Source organism: Rhamphochromis longiceps, linkage group LG13 (genome assembly GCF_057381845.1).
Source record: "Rhamphochromis longiceps isolate RC_006_pf linkage group LG13, R_longiceps_female_GT1.1, whole genome shotgun sequence".
NCBI classification, from domain to species: Eukaryota; Metazoa; Chordata; class Actinopteri; order Cichliformes; family Cichlidae; genus Rhamphochromis; species Rhamphochromis longiceps.
The window spans coordinates 16,534,633-16,557,595 of NC_140569.1; the positions used below are offsets into that span (position 1 = coordinate 16,534,633).

A 22,963-nucleotide genomic window follows, 5' to 3' on the forward strand; every position below is an offset into this window, starting at 1 on the left:
CCAGCCAGGTGTGTTTTCTCTAACATGTGCTCTATATTGCCTACCTCTAGAAACCTAAATGGCCAACCACTTTGAATTGTCCTTTTCTGTGTTCTAGCTTTTTTTTTTTGGCATTGCAGTGAAGTCCATAGTTGGAGTGGATAGGACCTATGTGCTCAACACATACAGTGTGTCAGTGCACATTTCTGTTTATACTGTATGCTGTCAGTGTGGTTAAACAAGGGATCTAGTCATCAGGTCATGGCCATTCTCTTTGATGCCAGTACAAAAGCTCCAAAGCGGATGTGAGCTAGCCTGCACCTCCACCACCAAACACCCCGCCCCCCCAACAGCCCAACGGCCAATCCTCTCCTCTGACTGAGCAACTACCACACACACACACACACACACACACAAAGAGAGACGCAGAGAGCTGAGCATAAGCATCTGGATCACACAAATGAATTCTATTTTCTGACGGTAGACAGACGGACCCACTGGACAACCGCCACTAATCTGCTACCTCCCCTCCTACTCTTCCTCCTCCTCCTTTCACCAGCACCAGCACCACCACCTATAATCCCTGACAGGGAGACAGGGAGTGAGAAAGAAAGTGTTTAGGACAGTGAGTGAGAGAAACAGAATTAGAGGGAAGCACATTTGCACAATGAAAATAGGCTTGATCTTATCCCCGTGCCTGAACTGAAATGGACTGCCCGCTCACTAAATAAACACTTGTTGGCCACTTTGCTAATGCTACTCAACACAATGGAAGACAGATGATGTTTCATTCACACTCTTGGCTGCTTTGTTTGATTTGCTGGCAGAGCACAGTTTATATAGTAGCAAAAATAATAAACTTTGGAGTCCAGTGAAAGCAGCGGCGGTGTAGGTCTCACTCAAGTCTTGTTAGGTGACTGAAGACTCAGCGGCAAACACGCTCAGGACGAGAAAACACACAGCAAGAGCCATATTTCTTCCAATTACGTGTAACTGACTTGTAATTTTGCCCAATCTCCTGTAGGTTTGTATGTGACCCCGCTGCAGTATTGAAAAATGAAGCAGACATAAAGATGAGGTGTATGAGTGTCTGTCTTGTGTGCTACAATATGTGCTTTGTATTCATTGCAGATAACAGGAGGCCATTGGAGGGGAGAAAACAGCAGCCATTGATTTTGTGTGCTGGGCAGGCATTTCTCCATTCCAGAGTCTGGTCGATACATTCACCAAGAGCAGGGAGCACAGGAGTGGTTATACACCACTCTGGACACTGCATTTGCACGCACGCACACACACACACACAAAGACATGTTTGTATTGGCAGTCACCAGCAAATGGACACAAGGCCCATCAGGCAATCAAAGCTTTCTTATTACCCGCCAGCGCATTCACAAACAGATACATGCACGAACAGAGGCAGCAAATACTACCGCTTACAGAGCGAAAGGAACAAATGCATTCAACGAGGCGATTTCTTTACCACGAGCAGCCCATGAGAGGGTGGGGGTGTATTTCAGCATTAAATCCTTTATCATGTACCCGGCAAATCAAACATTGATTTCCTTGAGCCACTGTGCCGAGGGCAATAAGGATCTCCTTCATCAACCGAGGCAGCATGGGCCACACACACACAACACAGCAAGCACACAAACACACAAACAGCAGGCACTAAATGAATATTAGGTGGAGGAGTAATAGCTCCAATCGGAATAGGAAAAACACAGGCTATTCTGTGTGAACCGCCTGTTTTGGAGCCAGAGGGGAACGCCGGTCAGCTTTGATCAAAGACACGCAGCTTCAGCTGGACAAGTGGCCATTAGGGGGTCACAGTGACAAATATGACAGTTCAACTCATGCTAATGTCTAATGAAACCCTTCCAAAAAAATGCTTTTACTAGAATAGCTTCACTTGAGTTTTTTTTTTCTAGTGCATTTCTGCACAAGATCTGCCATTTGGATGTATCAAGGCTTTACAGTCTGAAATCAAATATTTACTCATCTGCAGAGTACAAAGTTCACCAAACTCATTGGCCTCTGCATACTTTTCATAAAGTGCTTGTTGCTTTTTGAATACATGTTTGCGAGAGCTTTGACCATTAACACCTCTAAAATTGATGAGATAACCTGTTTTTATCATTATGTGCGCAGCTTTTATTTAAGCAAAGCACAGCATTGTGGATGAAGTATTTCACACCTCAGTACTCAAAGTGAAAAGGAAAGAGACTGAACACCCTGACCCAAGAATATTAGAAAACATTGCTGTCAACATGTCAGCGCAGAAAGTTACCTTGACAGAAGTACAGAAATTGGTTTGACATTAAGTTAGATGTGGAAAAATGTCTTTCTGCAGCAAAGTGATCCATGGTGTTGAAGGCCAGGAGGAAGTGGAGGGAGGGAGGAAAGAGTAAAACCAGCAAACATCCATTACAGGTAGTGCGATGCTATCGAGTGTAAAACGGGAACGCTGCATGAAGACGACTGAGAAAGTTTTCTTCCACTGAACTGTATAAGCTGCTTTCCCAAAATATGCCAATAAAATCTGGAGGTTATTGGGATTCCCTCATTGAAGTGGAAAGCCATAGTGCACAAAACAGTTTTTGCCTGTTTGATTGTTTCTTGATTTGGGGAACATTAAATGTCAACCTGCACTCAGTCATTCACTCCGAGATGCCAAAACTCACCATGGGAATAAATCTCTGTCTGACACGCAAAATAATCTTTCACAAAAGGTTGAATCGTCTTTGCTTATAAACTCACCGGCCACTTCATTAGGTATATCTGCTCAACTGCATACTAATTGGTCTGATAAGAAGGTAACGGTAACTCAAATGACCTTTAACAGCCAAGCTATGCAGAAGAGCATTTCAGGAGCAGAAGACCACACTGAGCGCCACTCCTGTCTGTTAAGAAAAGGAAACCGAGGCTACAATTCACACAATTTCTGCCTTGTATCAACAACAGAGTAATGATGTCAGGGTGTATTTTCTTGGTACACTTCAGGCCTCTTAGTACCAGCTGAGCATCATTTAAACACCATGTTGCTGACCCTTGATCACAGTGTACCATCTTCTGATGGCTACTTCCCTTAGGATAACGCACCATGTCACTAAGCTCAAGTCATCTTAAACTGTTTCTTGAACATGACAGTGAGTTCACTGTATTCAAATTGCTTCCAGAGTCACCAGATCTCAATGCAAAACAGACCTTGCTGGCATTTGTTTTACCCTGTCTTAGTTATTTCTTTGCTGTATTTCTTTCTTGCTTTATGCCTGAATTATACTTCAGTGGGAAATATACACTGTAACTCATGATGTAACCGGAAACCCTTTTTAACTGTACGCCAAACTTCCATGAAAAATTTAACTACACGTCAGGCCAATGCAGTCCGCAACAACTGGATGGTACATAAGGTTGCAGTGAGGGGTTTCCGGTTATTTCATAAATTGATCTGTAAATTCCCTGCAGAAGCCTAAATCGGGTTTTAGCCACGTGTAGGTAAATACAAAGAAACCATGACTACATATCTTTTCCACCTTGTCCTGGGACAAAAAAACAGAATGACGATCCATGGAAAAATAAATTGGGATAAGTTCCTTTTTCGTGAGTCTCCCACAGTTTGAGAATTCCTTCTTTAAACCTTGAGATGTACCGGCACTGCTGCCTATCAATAACGTGTTTACACAACGTCTAAAGACACGTTTTTTGATGTTAGAGCATCAAGCTGAAAAAGTCGCGATCTGACTCAAACTGCACCGTGCGCATGAGGTCACTTTCCAAAAAGCTTGCTCTTGTGAAATTAAACAGTTGTGACATTTTAAGCTGTTAGCTGAGAGCCAGTCAGAGACGGGGGATGACGAACAGGCACACACAGAGGAACGCAGAAACATATGCATGTAAAAGATACATGCACAGGGAAGCAAAATGGAAAAACAGGCTCAGGAAATTGGCCAGTTCCTGTATAGGAGAGGTACAGAGGGACAGAAAAAAAGGTGGGGGTCGAATGGAAAAAAAACAAGTGGGAGTGAGAAAGACTGACAGAGAAAGACAGACTCTGTGCCTTATGTAACTTTAGTGTCACTGTCCTTTTGTTTTCCCGACACACCAACATGTCACTGTCAAGATTTTCCTGTAACTATTACAGCCACTTAGAGAGTGTCTATGGGCTAAAATTTACCGCAAGTGTTGTCGTTTGTGAGAATGCTAAAACAAGGGTTAGGGTTAAGTCGAATAATAATACTGTATGCCATATATATAGTATATAGTAAGAACACAATAATTACAAGTTTACTTTGCTGACATTTTTAATGGAAAACAAGAATAAAGTTACTAAAATGTTTGTGGTAATGAATTAAAAATGCACAATTAAACAGATTACTTACAGCTAAAACAATTAATTGATTAACCAACCCCCAAAATAATAATAATACTAATAATAACAAACATTTGCAGTTTTCGCATGTTTAGATGCAAAGGTATTTCTGTACAAATGTACAAACGCTTCATTTTCACTGTACCAACAATATAAAAAACATAAATAAACCCTTTTCTACCTATAATGTGTCTTTCGCATGTTATATATGTGTGTGTCTCAGGAAACGTAGCCTAGCCCTCTGTAACCCTCAGCAGAGTCAACTTTAACCTCTCAGACACACAGAGCAGAACAGATGACCCCCGCTGAAATCTGAGCTGCTGGGTTTCCTCTGTAAAGTGAAACTAGACAGACACCTGACCCCGACTGACATGTGACACACACACACACACACACTACACAATCAGAAACACCTGTTCAGACATGCACTAAAGCACACATGGGACACAAACATTACCACATCCACATTAAGGGAATTTTCACTGAAGCACAGAACCCACACTCAAGTGAGTCCTGTGTGCTGTTATCCTTGGACACACAAGCAGAGCTCGCCCTAAAACAACCGTGACAGTGTCTGCTGTATCTGCAGGACAGGCAAAGTGTGAATGTGTGTCTGGAGAGTTAAAGAACATGGTAGGTTCACGCTCTTGCTTCTCCATCCGTCAAGTCAGTTAAAGGACAGTCAGAATTAGAAAGAAAAGCTGCAGGAAATATCGGGAGTCACGGGAGCAAACTAACAGTGTCATGATTTGAGCTCTGAGTCCATTAAGTCGATTCCTTGCATGCTTTTGTAGTTATGTTCATCTCTTTGACCTCGCCATATGTCGCAAGAAGCGTCAGCATTAAAGGTCGAACGCCAAACGTTCTTTTTCCTGAACTCAATGATCATTTAAAAGTTAACTTCAGTGGCATCAGATAACATCAAACATGGATCCAGTGAAAAGTTTCTGTGTCAGTGACATCTTAACATATTGTCTCGTAGCTTTTCTTCTTGCTATCGTCATAAAACAAATAAAAACAATGCAATAATATGTTGTAATGTCCCTTCACTTTTGGCAGCACTAATCCTCAAGCCCATTCATTCAAAGGCTAAATTGTTATAGTTATAATGGAGGCATCTGAGTCATAAATGCACATTTACTGCACAAATGAGTAGTTAAAGCAGCAGACTGGTGTATACGTGTTGGAGTAAAAAGAAATTAATATTCTTTTTAATTTGTTAAAAGGTTCGATAAACACTATATTTTTAAATCAGTATTTTCTACCAAGTACTTCATAGTTCAGGCTTTAAAGGGTTAACAAATTTTAGACACAGTCCTCTGTGGCACAGGAGAACAGGCTTATATCAGGCTTTGACTGCACACACATTACTTGGAGACTCACTTCATGGCTGTTTTTGTTATTAGCACGGATGGCTGAAGGACAGATAATCTAAAAAATGTCCCAAAAGCTTCGAAAAGCTGGTATTCTGTATTCGTCATGAATGGAGACCCTTTCTGCAGGATGAATGGCATGTCCATGTGCGTGCATGCATGTAAGAGAATCCTTTTCCTCTTAATAGTTCATTAAGAGGAGCCACTTCACCGCTGGCTGGATGAGGGAGCAGCAGCTCCTAGGCTTTCTGCAGCTCCACTAATCCTTCACTTACCTGAACCACGTCAATACTGCTGCAGGCCCCCACCTTCTGCTCCATTCTCCGCTTTCTTTATCCACAATACCACCCCCCAGCCTTCCTCGTCCTTACTGTTCCCGCCTTGCAGCTCTCATTTTTAGCCCTCAGACACACACACACACACCCACCTTCACCCCTTCTTCCATTCCCCAAAGGTGCTGCTTGATATCCATCCTATCTCTTTTCCTTCCTCTGGACAAAGCAGAGAAGGTACAGGGAATAATAAGGCAGAGCAGCAGGGGTGGGACGGCCCCAGTGAAGTTATTAAGCCTCAGACACAAACACACAATTCGCCACAGGGCTACAGAGGTGAGACCCCAGGGGGTCGGGGGGCCATTTCTGTTTGTGCATGTGTGTGTGTGTTGAGAAGGCACTATGTGTGTTCACGCTGGGAGCCATGAATGATGAGACCACACACCTTTACTGACACTAACAACTAAAGCTGGTACTGGCTAGCATCTTTAATCTGAAATCTCTTCATCCTGAAATTCTGCAGGACCCTTCAAAGTGTATGCTTTGAAGGGAAAAGGTCTCTTCAAACAGCATCTGAGCCATCATGTAAAAGCTAAACTCTCCACTGAATAATAAACAAATTCAATTCATTTAAATGGGTTAATGGCACCTTGAGGCAAAGTGAGACGTGTTTCATTGCAGGTTTTAGAGACTGTCAGTCCCTGCAGCTGCTGAAGTAAAAAGAAACAAACAAAAAACTCCCACATCTAAGCTGTACAAGGTTTGATGTGGAAGAAGGTCGTCCATGTACATAACTATACTACTGTACTATGCAGGGTCAACCTGCCTGAGACTAGAGAGAGGAGAGGTCCAGTTTTAACTAGCTCTATCTTCACAGCTATAAGGATAGGACAGGATTTGGCTTGACCACTCCATAGCTGGGAGCTGATAGCGCAGTGCAGGGCCAGCGGTGGATCATTTTTCATCTCTAAATCTGCTTTGGCATGGTCAGGAGTGCCACTGTGTGTCTAAGTGTGTGTATGTGTGGCAGGGGTGTGCAGGGGGTGGGCACGGCAGACACAGAAAACTCAGAGGGACCGCGAGAGGGAGGGGCGGCCGACCGGGGAGCATTGTGGTTCATCTCTTGTGGTTTTTATTGGTGCTCTGACAACACAAGGCTGGGTCTTCCCTCGCTGCTCAGCTGAGCAATCAGGTCACCTCATCTTGACAGACGCAAACACGCGCGCACAAAGACGTCAACACACAGAGGCGTGCACGCACATGCATGCACACATCGCACATGCAGCCTGCAGCTGTTGCCAATGATGTCAGTCCTGATTTGGCCAAAGTAGCCTTTTGTTTCACAGCATGAACAGAGGAAGAGGCTTCATTTGGCAGTACAGTAAGATTGTTTGGATTAGGGCTTAGCTACTGGTTGCTGACAGAAAAGTCTCACAGCAAAATAAATACTTTTCCCCGGTTAAACAGAGAAGAAAAAGTTGAAAATAACTTTGAAAATCAGTTAATAACTCAAAGCATCTTTCTGACTTCTTGTAGCTTGTTGTATGTCAGCATTTGTAATGTAAAGCTGCTTCTTGGAGCTACAGAATAACAAGATTGCTATATTGATTAAACAGCATAAAATGTAGAGCATAAAACTGAGCTATGAAACTATTGTGTACACACCAACAGTTGTGATGCAAGAACAAAAGTACACATACAGCCTCAAATACATACATTCATTCACAAATTTTTTAAAATAAGTGGTGCTGAAGGTTCTAAAATATCTGTTAACTTGACGAGGCCAAGGCCTATTAACTTCTCATTAGTGATCAGGACTGACTGCAACTACAACTTTCTCTTTGCCTGCATAAAAAGGATTTGTTTGACAGCACTTAGTGGACTGAACGATATTAAGAACAATGAGAAAAGTCAAGGAAGTCAATGAAGTAGAATTGTAGATTTACACAAGTGAGGGAGGTCTCTTGGAGACATTTCTAAACACCCGCAGATTCCAAGATCATGACTTCAAACAGTTCTACAACAGCAGACTGGAAGCAGACTGGAAGGTCTGGAAGAAGACCTGAACTGTCACTGTCAGATGTGAGTAAATGGGTTAGGATGTTCAGGAACAACCCAGAAAACACCAAGGCTCAAGCCTGGCCTTAAACTGGAAACTGCTGTAACACCATTGTCACTGTCCACAATAAAGTGAGTTTTAGAAAGAATCAACTGCCCAAAAAATTAACACCTTCAATCTTGGTTTAAATTTGCAGCTTCCCAGATGAACAATCCAAATACCAAGTTTTATAAGTCAAGAATGAGCTATTTTACCACAATGACAAGAGGTATGTTTGGAGGAGTAAAGGTGAGGGATCAAGCATCAAGTGGTTATAGCATTATGCTCTGGGGCTGTTTTGGTGCCAGTGGTACTGGTACACTGCACAGTGGAAGGAATAATGAAGAAGAATTCTTCAACTTCACCTCAAATCAACAGCTAGAGGGCTGAAACTTGGAAACGGTTGGGACAATGATTCCAAACACACATCAGAACTGGTTTGGGAATGGGTAAAGCAGGCTAACATTAAGCTTCTGGAATGGCCTTCCCCCGACCTCAACCCTCCTGAAAATATGCAGACTATGCTTACAAGCCAGGTCTGTACCAGGAAACCAACCAATTTAAATGAACTCTGCCAATTCTGCCAAGAAGAGTGGTCAAATATTCAGCCAGAATTACTCCAGAAGCTTTATTATGCCTGCCAAAAATGCCTGATCGAGGTGAAACTTGCTAAGGGACATTTAACCAAATATTAGTGAGGGTTTATATATACTTTTGACCCTGTGCAGATTAGAGAAAATACAAAATGAGCTCAAACCAATACCACCTGATTCTTGTTTCTTTGTTTTATAATCACCCCACACTGGAAAAAGAAGAAATCATAAAAATCATGATGATTGCATGTAAACCTCTCCCCACAACTACAGTACAAGAATCTGAATGTTTTTTTCATTTATATTTTTCAAATATTTCAAAATCTACAGCAGTGTGATTAAAAGTCTATATATAAATGAGTACACGGAGCAACAATACAGCATATAATAGGAAATTGTCAACAAACAACTATAAAAAGTGACAAGCTCTTGATAATTGCCAGCCTCCTCAGCAGGTTATTGACACCTCACGGTAATGAGTTGTTTCAAAACTTGCACAAGTACAAAACTGACAACGCAAAAGTTAGAGACCTCAGCTCTAGTCAAACACCCTCTACCCCCTTATCCAACACACACACACAAACACGCAAACACTCACCGCCTCCAACCTCCTGATGCCTGTTGGCAGAACTGTCTGAGGAGCTTAATTGGTACTTTCTTATTTTTTTCTCCTCTTTCTCACTCTCTCTTTCTGTCCCTCTTACTCTGTCTTTCTCTCATTCAGCTGTGCGTGCGCGTGTGTGCATTTCTGTTCTGGTGCAAAAGCATGTGTGTCTGCGTGCTTTCATGGCAAGAGGATAAGAGCGTGGGTGCCACTAAATGAAACAGAGGCTGAAGCAACTGCACACTCTGTGGCAATGCGATAGGGCGAGCCAACTCGGTTAACCAAATCTTGGAATGAGCCGCCGAATTAGGCGCATACCACGAACACACAAGCTGCAGACAGACACGCACGCAGATGCACACAGGAGTTGTCCCGGTGCCCGGGCAGCTTTCCCGCTGCCAATAATGAGGAGGTTTTAAAGATGTGCATTTGTTTGTGCAGATCTAAAAACACACACTTTAACGTCTAACACCACGGTTTGCGCGCACACCGATCGCGCACCAGTTTCACTCAACAGATCCCGCTTTCTGTTTACGTTTGTGTACAGTAGCTTTTATGACACACACCGAGTTACACATCACACCTGCTGACATGAGATACAAACATAGCATGAGACACTCTTCTGCTAAGTTATTATGCTGTCAGTGACATTTTCGGGAATAATCCTGCTTCTCCTGACATTTCATCCGGCGGTTGCTCGAGCTACACGATGCCGTCCAAGCAGCCTGTTGATGCGAGATGTGTTTTGTGGAAGCCCGGCAGCCAGTGCTGCTTGTCGGGAGCGATGATTAGATTAGGTCTGCACTGATTACAGTCTTGTTGGTTACAGTATACAGTTGTATCACAGAGACCAAGAGGGCAGAAGCGGGAGTCACTGAGAGTGGGAATGTCAGTTTGTCAAGCTGTCAAGAGCGACGTTGCTATGTTGTATCCCTGTGTTTAGCTGAAGTAGCCGGGCAGGGAATGAATCAGCTAATATAAAAGAGCACCAGAGAGGATATTAATACGAATCTTTTAGCAGTTATCAGCACTCAGGAGAGCGATACAAAGCCATACGTGAACGAGAGCCTTTGAATCAGATCATGGCGTAAAGGAAACGCAGCTGCACATGTGAATGGCTCCCATTTCACAAACAATGCTATCACAGGCAAACACTTTTAAAGGCAAGTGCCTTTCTTTGGCATTGTGCAAGGCAGTTGCAGCACAGTGGCACAGCAGCTCAACCGTAGCGTGTAGTATTGGCTGAGAATAAATAATCTGAAAAGCCTCAAATGCCCTTTGCCTTCCTAAGCTTTATGAAATATTAACCAAATTAATCTACAGTATTTTCTCCCTGAGAACACATACTGTGCTGCCACTGATTCCCTGTAAGCCAACAATCATTCCTGAGATTAATTTGAAGAAATGCAGGAACATATTTGATCTGTGAAAGCCAGCGACAAGGTGTAATTATTCCCTTCTATATATTATGGTTCCTATTAATTGCGCCTGTTCCGGCGAACGTTACTGTGCTTGTTTAACTGACAGCCACAGGGCCACAGGCATCTCTCAACACAGCTTTACTCCTAACAGCGAGCGTGCTGGGTAAGACGCATTATTATAACAGTATGGGCTTGCCAGTATATCACCTGATCAGAGGTCAGACTGCTCTTGTACCCTGTGAAGATATTTTTAAAGACTGGTTTTGATACCCTGTTTACTAAAGTCATTTCTAGAGGCCTCAAGGCAGAACAAAAGGGCAGAGTTCACTGGGAGCAGAAAGAGCTTCGCTCCAAACATGTGACCAGAAAATGAGGGCCACAAAGTAAAATAGAAAATCATTTGAAGGGATTTTATAGATTGCAGATTTAATGTGTCCATCTGATGGAAAAAGAGAGAGAGAGAGAGAGATCAGAATTAATCCTCTTAGCTGTTTGTTTGGTAATCTGATTTAGTCTGATTTTTAGGCTGCTATCTCTGCTTGTGGTTACTGATGCTGTCTCTGGATTGACCACAGCCATTTTCACCTTCAACACCCACCCAGGGATTTGGCTCGACACATAAACAAAATATCGGTATATGTAAATCCCCTGTACAATTCACCAAATCCAGCAATGTGTCTGCTTATGAACTTATTCCCCGCTCTGACATCGCTCAAGAGAGGCACACCACGGCTGTCCCTGCTCCAAATAAATGACCTACTTTGCACATTAACACACATTTACATGCAGGCAAGATCCAGAGCGGGCTTTGTAGTTTCTGTTTTCTAACTAAGACACTTTGCGCTTTAACTGCAACGTGTCTCCTGCTCAGTTCTTAGAAATCGCAGCTCTTTTCTTTCCTGCTCAGTGAATGTGAATGCAGACATGCGTCCCTTTCAAGTCTAACTGAAAAACAGGGGAGTAATATAGTCCAGGTTTGCGAGTAGAATTGTACTTTTGTCGTGCATGCATGTTAAAGGAAGGTGAGGCTGGCACAGAGGCCCACCTAAGGTGCTCCCAGCTCAGGCAGAGCTATTTCCAGACACCCCCTACCATCCAGCCCCTCCCAACTCCTCTGTGGGGGAAACCACACCACTGCGCAGACCCCAGACACGGACACAACTTAAGAATGGATTCATTATTCACATACACACAGGCGCTGGCACATAAGGGTGCGATGTGGTGGTAGTTCGGGGGGGCAGGGTAAACATACTTTTACTTAACTTTACTTAGAACTGCTAAAGAGGGCATTAAAGCAGCCAGCTCAGCTTTTCGGCACAGTTAAACAATGTCATGTAAATGCCCAGTGGGGCAGATTTGCCACTGTGTAAATATGCACCCTCAAAACTAACGAGATGGCACGTGCGTACCAAAAGGAGCCGTGTCGCCATGGACACACGAAGCAAAGCTACACAATAGCAATGTAAGTCAACCCGGCTTTAGACGTGCACGTCATAGCAAGTTTTTAAGAATGCCTCACAGCACAAGACAACTCCACGCAACTTGACATGGATGAATATGTAAGTGCTCTCTCGCTCACTCTTATACTTCCTGTCTCAAACAAACGCGCGTGCACGTACACACAAAGAGGCCAGATTGCACACAAGTTTGCTCACGGACCATGATAAGAAAATGTGGTAAATGCGTAATCTGATATGCATGACTTGAGGTTTCTCTCTGCCTTTCTTTTCCTCTTGGAAATCGCACGTTGCATCCATAATTTACACCAGCCTCCGTCTGTTTCTCTCTTTTCCACTCTGCTCTCCCCTTCTTTCTTTTTTCCCCTCCTCTCCCCGTCGCCCCTTCTCTCTCCTGGCAATCTGGCTTTTGCAGCTTTGCTTATTAGCATATTGCAGAATGTGCAGATGCCACCAAAAATTATTCACCTTCAAGCGCTTTGATGCCGTTTCACATGTATACAACTAACGCTGTCGACATTTTGCACAACCCTCCCAAACAAAACCAGAAGGACTGGGCCTCTTTTTACCTAAAATGCGATGGAGGCCTTAACATGACATCCTTTAGTGCGCTGTTTCCTCATATCCTCATCCAACCCAATTACTTCATGCATCATCGTGGTCACTGTCACATGACGACTGATGGGGTGTTTCATCTCGGCTAAGGTTTAAATGAACACTTAATATTCATGCAGTCCGAGGGTTATCTGAATACATAATGTCCATGCTGTTCAAAGGAAAAATGAACAGAGTATTCAAGCATGTTTTTGCATCAAATGCAGCTTTGTCCTTACAGTAAAGATCGGATTGGAGGATGAGGAAATGGGGATGAGCAGTTTACTCCTCTTGGAGATTGATACGGGCAAATCAATGGTCACACACAGAAGCTCCAGCACTGGTTCAACATGGATAACGATGCCTTGAAAACAAGCAAAAAAAGGTAGAGCTCCACTATAGCACGCATGCAGGAATGTGCTCTTGTAAACATCCTTCAAATGGGCTTGATCTAAAATGACCACATCAGAGGAAAGACCCAGCAAGAAAGACTTGGCATCCCAACTTGTTTGGTCTCACTGACTGACTGACTGCCCCCATTCCTCCTCCACCCCTCACCTGACAAGCACCAGCTGTCTACCATGCAAAGAGGAAATGCCATCACCCACTATCACGCAACTAATCCCCGTAAACATGTGCTTTCATTCAGAACAATGGTGGCCAGTCATGGTGGCAATTAATTCAGGATGTTCTGACGCGTATGTGGTCTAATATATGAAAGCGTTGGGATAACAGAATGCAGCATGTAACAATTTAGGTATCGCAGGACAATCAAACAACACACAGATGATTTATGTTAAAGCTTCGCATGTTCTTTTGATGCCCCGAATCGCAACATATTCAGGTTTTCATATTGTTCTTGAAAGCAAGTCTTCTTTCTGCTTCAGTTACCACATAACACGATCACGAGAGCATCCTTTTCTAGGACAAAACACCTGGTATGATACAACGTGGGGCAATATCCAAATGGCAGCCATATTGTCTTATTTGCAGTATCACCACACGAGCTGAAGCCAAACCAGTCAGATGAACACGCAGCTGATAAATCAAGATTCTTACCAGTTTGGATAAGGATGTTCTTGTGTTTCCTGTTAGGCAAAATCCGTTTCTTAATCCTCATCAATCACAGAGCGAGTCTAAAATGAACAAAAAACAAAGTGCCATGCGCATGAGGGAGTGTGACAAAACACAACGTGCTTTTTAGTGATAGGAAAACAAGGCTTAGGTGGCAACATTTATCGAGATGCAATAAAGCACCCCGTTGTGCATCTGACAAAATGGAAGCGCATAACTAAGACTGACAGAGCTGGAGAGAATATGCATCTCTAATCCCTGCCAAATATGAAGCATAAAATACTTAAATGACAAATACAAGTTGATTTCTTGTCTTCCTTGTGAGTGCTTTGTGCCCATCTAGCTGCAAAAACCAGCTGTCTTTGAACTCTCCCGACTCTAATCATGGAGGAATATTTCTTCTCTGCTTCTGGCTCTTCTCTAACTAAGATGTGCAGATCTCCTAATGGGACAGTCGCTCGCTGACTATTAATGCACTAGCCTACTTTACAAGACTGCATCTTTGACTCGCTTATTTCTATGTTTGAAACTCACACACCATTTCATTAATATTCTGCAAGACGTCTCCCCCCGAAAAAGCCCCGTCTGGCTTACATTTCTTCCACATGTGTACTTGTACAGTAGGCAGAAAGAAAAGACTTGAGCTATCTTCACAGGCTACAGATTGCCCCACATTTAATTACTGTTAACACCAGTGCTAGCAAGCTAAATACGCCTCCATGATTTATTCACTTTCCCCACATTTGAGTCAAATTAAATTAGTCATATGGGTTTAATTAACTAAATATGATCTGATATTGTAATTTCACACTTGGATATGGGATATAGAGAAGGGTACTTCAGTACAAAGAAACCACAGTAAACCAGTGTTCATTAGAGGCTCTTGTGTACAGTTGTGTTGGCATTACCAATAGTAGCATTAGCTGAATGATTGCTTCTAATCAAGGTTCGCACACTGGGAGGTTAACGTTATTCCTGCAGAACCAGGAACACTCTGTTTACACCATTATTCACTTTCCCATTAGCCATCCAACCGTAGCTAATATAAGCAACTCCCCCCATATTTTCTAGAACCTGCGCTAATTATTGTTATTGAAGATTGCAGAAGTGCATTTAAGGAAAACAAACAGTTTAAAAGTAAAGGAGCTGGGCTTAGTTGGCCAGATATTAAGATACCTGGATCCCAAGATAGACAGAGCTGCTAGCACCAAATCCTTTTTTAAATGTACATCTGCATGTACAGTCTTGTGAAAAACTGAGTGCACCTACATGATTCACTAACTTGTAGAACAACATTTAGCAACAATAACGTGTTGCTTTTATGACATCTCTTTATGTACAGCTCTCTTAGGTCTGGGGTTTGACTCGACCATTGCAGAACCTTAATTCGTTTCTTTTTCAGCCATTCTGTTTACGTTTTCTGCTGTGCTTGGGATCATTGTAATGCTGCCTGACCTATTTGGTTTCCGCCAAATTCTGCATTCTCTCCACTTTGATCTTATCTATCCAGAGGATTTTGTTCCAGAAGTCTCAGTGTTTGTCCGCATGCAACTTTAAAACGGTAAATGGGGGCTCTAGAGTCTAAGATATAGCTCTTGTTTTTCCTTTCTTGCAGTTTCTCTGAGCATTGGACGTGCTGACCTTTGGGGCCGTGTTAATTTAACTGACCAATAATTTCCGTCATTGTTTTCATCAACGACCTGTCTTTTCTGACAAACACAAGACGATAAATTAAAAAAAAAAAAAAAACTAATGCATGCAGACAAAAAGGATGATGTAATGTAAAGACATCTTGTTTTCATCAATGAATGCTCCATGTTTCTCATAGAAGCGTGACAAGATGTCAACAGTTGGGAGGAAGAGAAGAGAAAAGTAGACAATTGATGTCAAGGAAATTAAGACACTTTGTAAACTGTGTAGAGCAACTCTCACCGTTAAAAACACAACTAATTTTTACACTTTATAGTTTAGTCAACTGAATCAACTTTAGATTTAGTCTACTATAATCTTATGATATGTAGTCAGATAAAACTAGACTAAAAAAAACAATCATTTAGAGCAGCGGTCCCCAACCTTTTTTGCGCCATGGACCGGTTTGTGCCCGACAATATTTTCACGGACCGGTCCGTGGCCCGGGGGTTGGGGACCACTGATTTAGAAGCCTAAATGACGACTAAAACTAAAAACATCTGCTGGCAAAATTAAAAATGCTTTGGGTTGAATTTGCTGGGACGTGTGTGGCACATGTTTCTGAATGCACCAGACCAGCAAACTGCCAAATCTTGTGCTTTAATAGAGGTGCTCATACTTGCTGATGATCTAATAATGAAGTGCATTTGATTAGCAGGACCTGGGTGCTACGTACCTGCTTCATTCCTATGGAAAGCACTAAGGGTACTTGTATTAGCCTAGCATTGAGAATAAAATAGATGTTATTTTTTATTATGATGCTTATGCTAGCTGCCACGTAAAGCTGTTAAAAGCCCAGTAAAGCGCTGGAGTCTGGTGAAAGCTGCAATGTTTAAAGATCAGATTAAGATCAAGAATGAAATGGAAATATATCTAAAAAAAACAGGTTTTTTGTTGTTTTACCTTCCCTGTTTAGTTTTTTTTTTTTTTTACTTAAACCCCATAAAAAAGAAAAAAAAATCAAGATGAGAATCAAAATGGACTGTGTATGCTGAGTGTCATCAAAGCTCCCATTAAGTGAGTAAGTGAGTAAATATGTTTTACTGTCATTTAAGTGAACTAACCTATTCAAAACTCTTTTTTAATAACCTGCAAAGTTCTTTACACTTTGATTATAACATGAACATGAATTCAAAGAGTGCATTACAAAGCGCGCCGTAATATTTAATATCCAAACATTTGTAAGTACTTCTGTTGGGGAAGGTCACCGTTGATTGAAACCACAGGGCCTACTGTGGGTTATTTTTTTCATTCAGCTGAACACAGTAATTTCTATGCCTGTCTGTCTTTAATTGACTGAGCAGCTCTAATGCTGGTGTTTTTTCCCATTCATACAAAGGCGCCATCATGGTACTAAACGAGCTTCAGTGAATGATATTAAAAAAAGAAAGAAAAAAGCGTGCGGTAATTTACTGATCCTAGGTAATGAAACATGAGGCCAGTGTGGCATGTTTTCTCACTCTCACCAAGAGGAAATATGGCTGCTGAGAGCTACGCTGGCTTGCAAAACACTGTCACACCGCCTGATGCCACAGGCAGAATTATCAGAGAAAAAACAAATGGAGGCATTGATTCACTAGTTGTTTATTTACAGCCCTCTCTGGAGAAGAAATAAATTCCCCTGTTGAGGCTTTGTTTCCCCATCACACGACACAACGGGACGCATGAGAAGAGGGGTGAGCGGGCAACACACACACACACACACATGCACGCGTTCTTACAAATGTAAGATCGCACAAACATACGCGCACAAACGTCTTACATCTGGATTAATCTCGAATGGGCGTCTTCACAGATGCCATTAAACGTAGCAGAAGGCGAGAATCATACAGGAAAGAGGCTGCCATCTGAATAATTTATTCAGAGTCTCATCTTGTCTCACACCAGGGGGATTTCTGCTTTCAATTTACACTGTTTTCCTCCCCATATTCAAATCGGGAGAGCAGATTTGTTGTGATTGGCACACGGAAGGTCAACGTTAGCAAGCTAGCGTCAACGCTGTCCTCAGTGGGTTGGTATGCTGGTCTATTAGCACACTAGGATAGTGTGTGTGTGTGTGTGTGTGTGTGTGTGTGTGTGTGTGTGTGTGTGTGTGTGTGTGTGTGTGTGTGTGTGTGTGTGTGTGTGTGTGTGTGTGTGTGGCAGTCTTTGTTTACCTCAGTGTGTGCTGGCTGACGCTGGAGAATAGGCCTGTGGTGCACAGAGACATCAGTGTGTGTCTGAGCTTATTAGGCTGCTTTCCAAGGACACAGGAGGATCTAGACATTACACTGGCTGGGGAAGAAAAACACTATTGCTAATCATAGCGGGAGGATGTTAGGGATGCAGACAGAGTGAGGGTTAAGGGTGGGGAGGGGGCAAAAAGGACAAGAGAGGGACAAGAGCTGGAGGAGTCAAGAATGAGAGCAGGAATAAAGCATGTAACGAAAGGGAGAAAGAGCGCCTGTTGAAGTTATGACTCTCATGCATGTCCTCTCTGTGTGTGCCACTCTGGGACTGAGAAAAGGACGGAGAACAGTTCACCAAGACGCAGGTCAGCTGTGACAGGATTAGCCCAACGCATGTGGGGTGGGGGGAAGCAAAAACCCTCTCAGAGTGATGAAGTGTATTTTCAGCTCTTCTGTTTGAGAGATCCAGCATTACAGGCGGCACAAAGGATCTGTTTTGTTGTTTTTTGGTTTGTTTTTTTTTGTGTTTTGCTGTTGTTGTGTGATTCCTTGGGGAATGGATCAGTGATCCCACTATGCGCTCAATGGCGTACATTCAACAGAGGCGGAAAACATCTCTGAGACGCGAACACCGCGTTTGTCTGAAGAGGCTTGTTCTGTTAGAGGGGCGTGCTCTCTGAAATCCAAACTTCAAAAAAATGGGTTAGGAGGTTGCTCGGGGGAAACTGTGCTTACCGAGCAAAATGCCCGAGTCGTTTCTAGTAGTAAATTGGTATGTTGCTAGCTAACACTGGTGACAGGACTTGGCTGTTGCACGCAATGAATGGCCCTGTAGTAGTCAGGCACGGTGCAGTTGTTCAACAAGGCTTCTTTAACCAGCTGAATGACAGGCAGGCAGACGGGGCAGTGAGCCAGCCACAGACATTCGGCTCTGGCTGTGCTGTAATGATGCCCAGTTCAGCTATACCACAGAGGCCACGTGATGAGAGCAGAAAGCAACCAGGAGAGCAGAGTTCAACTCATGAGTTAGGTTGCCAGGCTATATATGCCCCCTTCTTTCCATGTATCCCACCCTCACATGCCTCCATTTTTTTTATGTTGTCTTTTTGTTACTTTGGGGAGTGTATGCATGTGCTTTTTGCTTTGTTAAACTTTAAATGTCAGCATCCACAGCCCCAAGCGCTGCGTCAGTAGCTCTTTGCACTCTCCACCTTGTGGAAATCTCCGTGCAAACCGAGGGGAAACTCAGCACCAGTATGACACAGCATGCAGGAATGCACCAGCGGATGTGGCTCTCTCCCTTCTCTCTCCTTCTCAGTCAGCTCTCGTCTCCTCCCTCCCTCTCCCTCTGTGGGCAGGTCCATATGCACCCAGTAATTATCAAGGTTATTTTCTCCAGAGGGCTAAATCCCTGTTTATGGCCATGAGCGTGTGTCACAGGGCCCTGGCTGTCAACCCACAGGACGCTGACTCTGTAGACAACCCCAGAGAAAATCTCAATCTCTGCGGTTGTCAGATCCAGCAGTTTTGCTGCTTTTGCACCCATTTGAAAATTACAAAAAAAAACAACAACTCAGTAGCTGTGTCATGACCTCAAGTGAGAAAGCAATAATGATGTTTTCCCACCAACCATAGTTATTATCAAAACCGAGGAGTTATTTCTAGAAATCACAGACTAAACAAAGGCTATTCACTCAGCAGAGAAAAAGTGATATTCGCACAGAGAAAGAACCCAAAACGATCATTTATATCAGTGTTATTTGCTTTTCGTTTTTTATGTCATTTTCACTTTACAATGAGAAGTTGTTTTGTATTATTGGCTCGATTCAATTCTTTCCCAGAGCCAGACACTCTGGAGAATTGTGACCTGAGCTACAGCATACATTTCCTTTTTGGCAACAGCTACAGAGGAAGTAAAGGCCAGTGCTAACAAGCCCTGTGAAAAAACACTAACCAATCCAACAAGCCAGGAATTATACCAGTCAATTAGAGGCAAACAGGAGGCAACTTTGTTTTCTTGAATGGGATACAGAGTAGGCTTGTTCTTGTGGTACAGTAGGCTTGTGAGCAAACAAGAGCCTGGAGCAACCTGAACTGCAAGCTGAAGAGTAAATTTGCATGTAGCGAACTGTTAGCCAGGGTCAGCAGTGCACACGCACACGCACCAACACACAGACAGAATTTGGCTGCTCCCTTCACAAAAGCTGCTTCCTCTTCGTTTCATCACTCAGGCAGGGCTTTGTTGGTGAGCGGAAATGCCTCTAGAGGGAATGAAAATACTGGCAAGTCCCTGCAGCTCTTTCTGGAGGGAGGCAGGTCCTGCAGCTGCACACACGCAACTGCACACATGTGCCAAAGTGCCCGTGTAGGTTGACGGCTCCGGTTGCGCACAGAGATAACTGTGTTAACCTAAAGAACATAAACAGCAGTGTGTGGTTACAGGGCTGCGGAGGCAGCTGAGGAGCCAGAAGATGCTGACACTGACAGCACAGGATCTAAAGTTGCACTAATGTTGTCACGGCTGCCGCAAAATTACAGGCAACATCAATGTGGGGGCTCACGCCGCTGCTGAAATTAGCCCGGGAGACTTAGGTGACGCTATTTCCTTGATTCATTAAGTCATACGAGTCTTGCCGTCTTGCTGAGATAACCCATCAAACAGTCAGAGAAAGGTCAAGGAAAGTTCAAACATTGAGAGCGCTCTCTAAGCTGCACAAAATCTATCCATTTCCCCAGCCCACATCCAGCTCAGGTTGCACACATTCACTCCAGTGGGTGCAAACTCTCGACTTTTAGGATAACCACAGAGCCACCGTGCAGCCTAAAGCCTCGCTAATGCTCTTGCATCTTTGTTTTAAATATTCCATTACCTCACTCCAGGGCCATCTTGATTGTTGAAAAGCACATGTTTGTAATCAGATGACAACACTCCAACAACAGATGACTTCAATCAAAACAATCGATGGTCAAAAACACACCATATTAGTAAAACATAAAAACCTATGATTTATATGAACAAAGGAGATTGCCCGATTGTTTAAGTACTGAAAATGCACGCACTGAAAATCTTCCACTTGGTGCCTTTAACTTCTCTTCAGCATGTTAAATGATAGCAGCTGTTATGACTACCATTATCCAGCGTGAGAGGCCAAACCTTTTACTAAACAGCCGTCGGCGGTTTTTGACGTCTTAGCCTTCACATTTATAAACTGACAAACATTGAATATTTCAATAAAGACTAAACAGACCATCTAGGTTGACTTTTGGAAGTATTTCGGGTGGGCACGCTCTGTGCACAGTGATTTTCAGCTTCACACCGTCTCACTGTGCCTCCCACACTCACATTCTGTTGACCCAGGAAATTTAAAACCATATGCTATTTTTATTTAATATTTCATGTAAATTGTGCCACCTACACAACGCTGACAGACTCGCCTGCCTACTACCATGTCTTCTCATTACAGCCTCTACAAGTTATTCTAAGATTAAACTAACCCTCTGCCATCAGCCAGCAGCGTGTGCATGCTTAAAAGTTCTGCTTCTTCAAAATGTGGGTCATTATTCACTGTCTCTACTTATTAACAGTGTAAGATAGTAAAAATTCTGTTCTCACTGACTCCACAGGAAACAGCTTCAAATTTCTTGATAGTCCAAGAAAATAAAAGTGTCAAACCTTTTCGATGGTGACATCCTACATTGCTTTATTTTGAAAAATGTATGACTTCTCGTGTGATATCACCTCACACTGTAGTTGTACACCATATTGGATGTGACTCAACCACTGGCTTGTAGGGGGGAAAATGTATTCCCCAACTGGTTGGTGGTGGTTTCTGGAGATTGTCGGATGCTTGCACTTTTTCGTGTTTCTCTGCAACTTCTTGCTAACTACTCAGGAAGTAAAATGGCACATTTTCACCTTCAAAGTAAAAGATGAGTCTATGTGTTTCAAAACTGTTGCTTTGAAAACGAATCGTCTTCATTTCCAGTTTGGTTCTGACTTTCTACAGTTTCACTATAGCTCGGGCAGTAGCTGCACAGTGTTTGTAGACAAGAACATCACTTCCATTCAAAGTAAAACCACAGCAATATGCTATGAACCAAAGCAACCAACACTTTTCTCTGGCAACAGGTGGCTGCCAGTTCTATAAAGTGGCATGTTCATATGTCTGTGTGGCTGGGGCTTAGGTAATAATTTTCCCTCCAACAACCATTCGGTGAACCGGCGGTTGCCAGATGGTTGCAGATCAGGCTCTAAAGCCTGTGTGAATGGGGCCTTGTTCGCTCTATTCTACATTGTGACTGTAGCTGTCCCACGTCCAAAATGTCACGTCACTTTGCGGTTACGTGTCTGCAAAACTTCAATATAGCAGTGTTCAGGCTGACCAAGAGAGACACTTCACAAAGCCTGTCATTCAACAAAGCATGAACACACCAGCGCCACGAAGCCGCTTTGAAAGATGTGGCTCATCCAGGCTAATCTGGGCTTAGTCAAGGATGGGTATCATATTTTAACGGCAGTTTACTGATACTGTTTATCGACATGGTACTCTAGCTGCACTCCTATTCTCTCATTTGTGATATTTTTAAAAGAAAAACCATCAATCATCAGATATTCGTATCATGGTGAACCTGAAGATAACCACCTTCGGCTCTGCTGGTGTCCTTTTCGCTTAGCACTTAGGATATAAAGTTCTATATGTGCACTGTACACTCAATATAGTATACTAAATTTTGCTGAAGCTTTTGAATACTCTCAGATTCTGATCTAGTAAGTGTAAAGTCAGTCGTGTAGTGTAGTGGGGCACAGCATCCTTGCTGGGGAGGCTGCTGCAGTAGGGGTGTGCTTTTGCCATTTGGGGTTGTGCCTGGTCTTCAACCATGATCGGCAAGTCGGCATGCCAAAGCTACAACCACATAAAAGCAGTTTTGCTACAAATACAGGCAATGTAGATGTATGTAACACATATTTACTGACTAAAATTACAACATTAAACAGTGTGTTACAAATATAGGCTTTACAGCGCTTATGATCTCGTTATCTTAACAGATAAGCTACACAACATACTGATTTCCCCAAAGTGTTCCTTTATCAGGGAAAAACTGAGACTTCTGACCAAACATCTGACTAAAACACTGCCTCAGTGAGGAGATATCAGGGGAAAGCAGATTCTAGATGTACTGACAGAGTGGAAGAGCTTTCAAGACAGCTGCTCTAGTTTCTCTCTGTCACTCTCGCTGACACACACACACACACACACACACACACACACCC

At 43.0% G+C, this 22,963-nt stretch overlaps 1 protein-coding gene across 3 annotated transcripts in view; it reads right to left on the minus strand.

Moving 5' to 3' along the window:
- zmiz1a (zinc finger, MIZ-type containing 1a) overlaps positions 1–22,963 on the minus strand; it is a 111,289-nt gene that overhangs the window by 52,349 nt on the left and 35,977 nt on the right. For 2 of the 3 annotated variants that reach the window (XM_085428008.1, XM_085428004.1), the window contains exon 3: positions 13,820–13,896. The exons of the other annotated variant lie outside the window; for it this stretch is intronic. The gene's annotated coding sequence lies outside the window, so the exon portion shown is untranslated. The remainder of the gene's footprint in view (positions 1–13,819; positions 13,897–22,963) is intronic. 3 annotated transcript variants of the gene reach the window in all.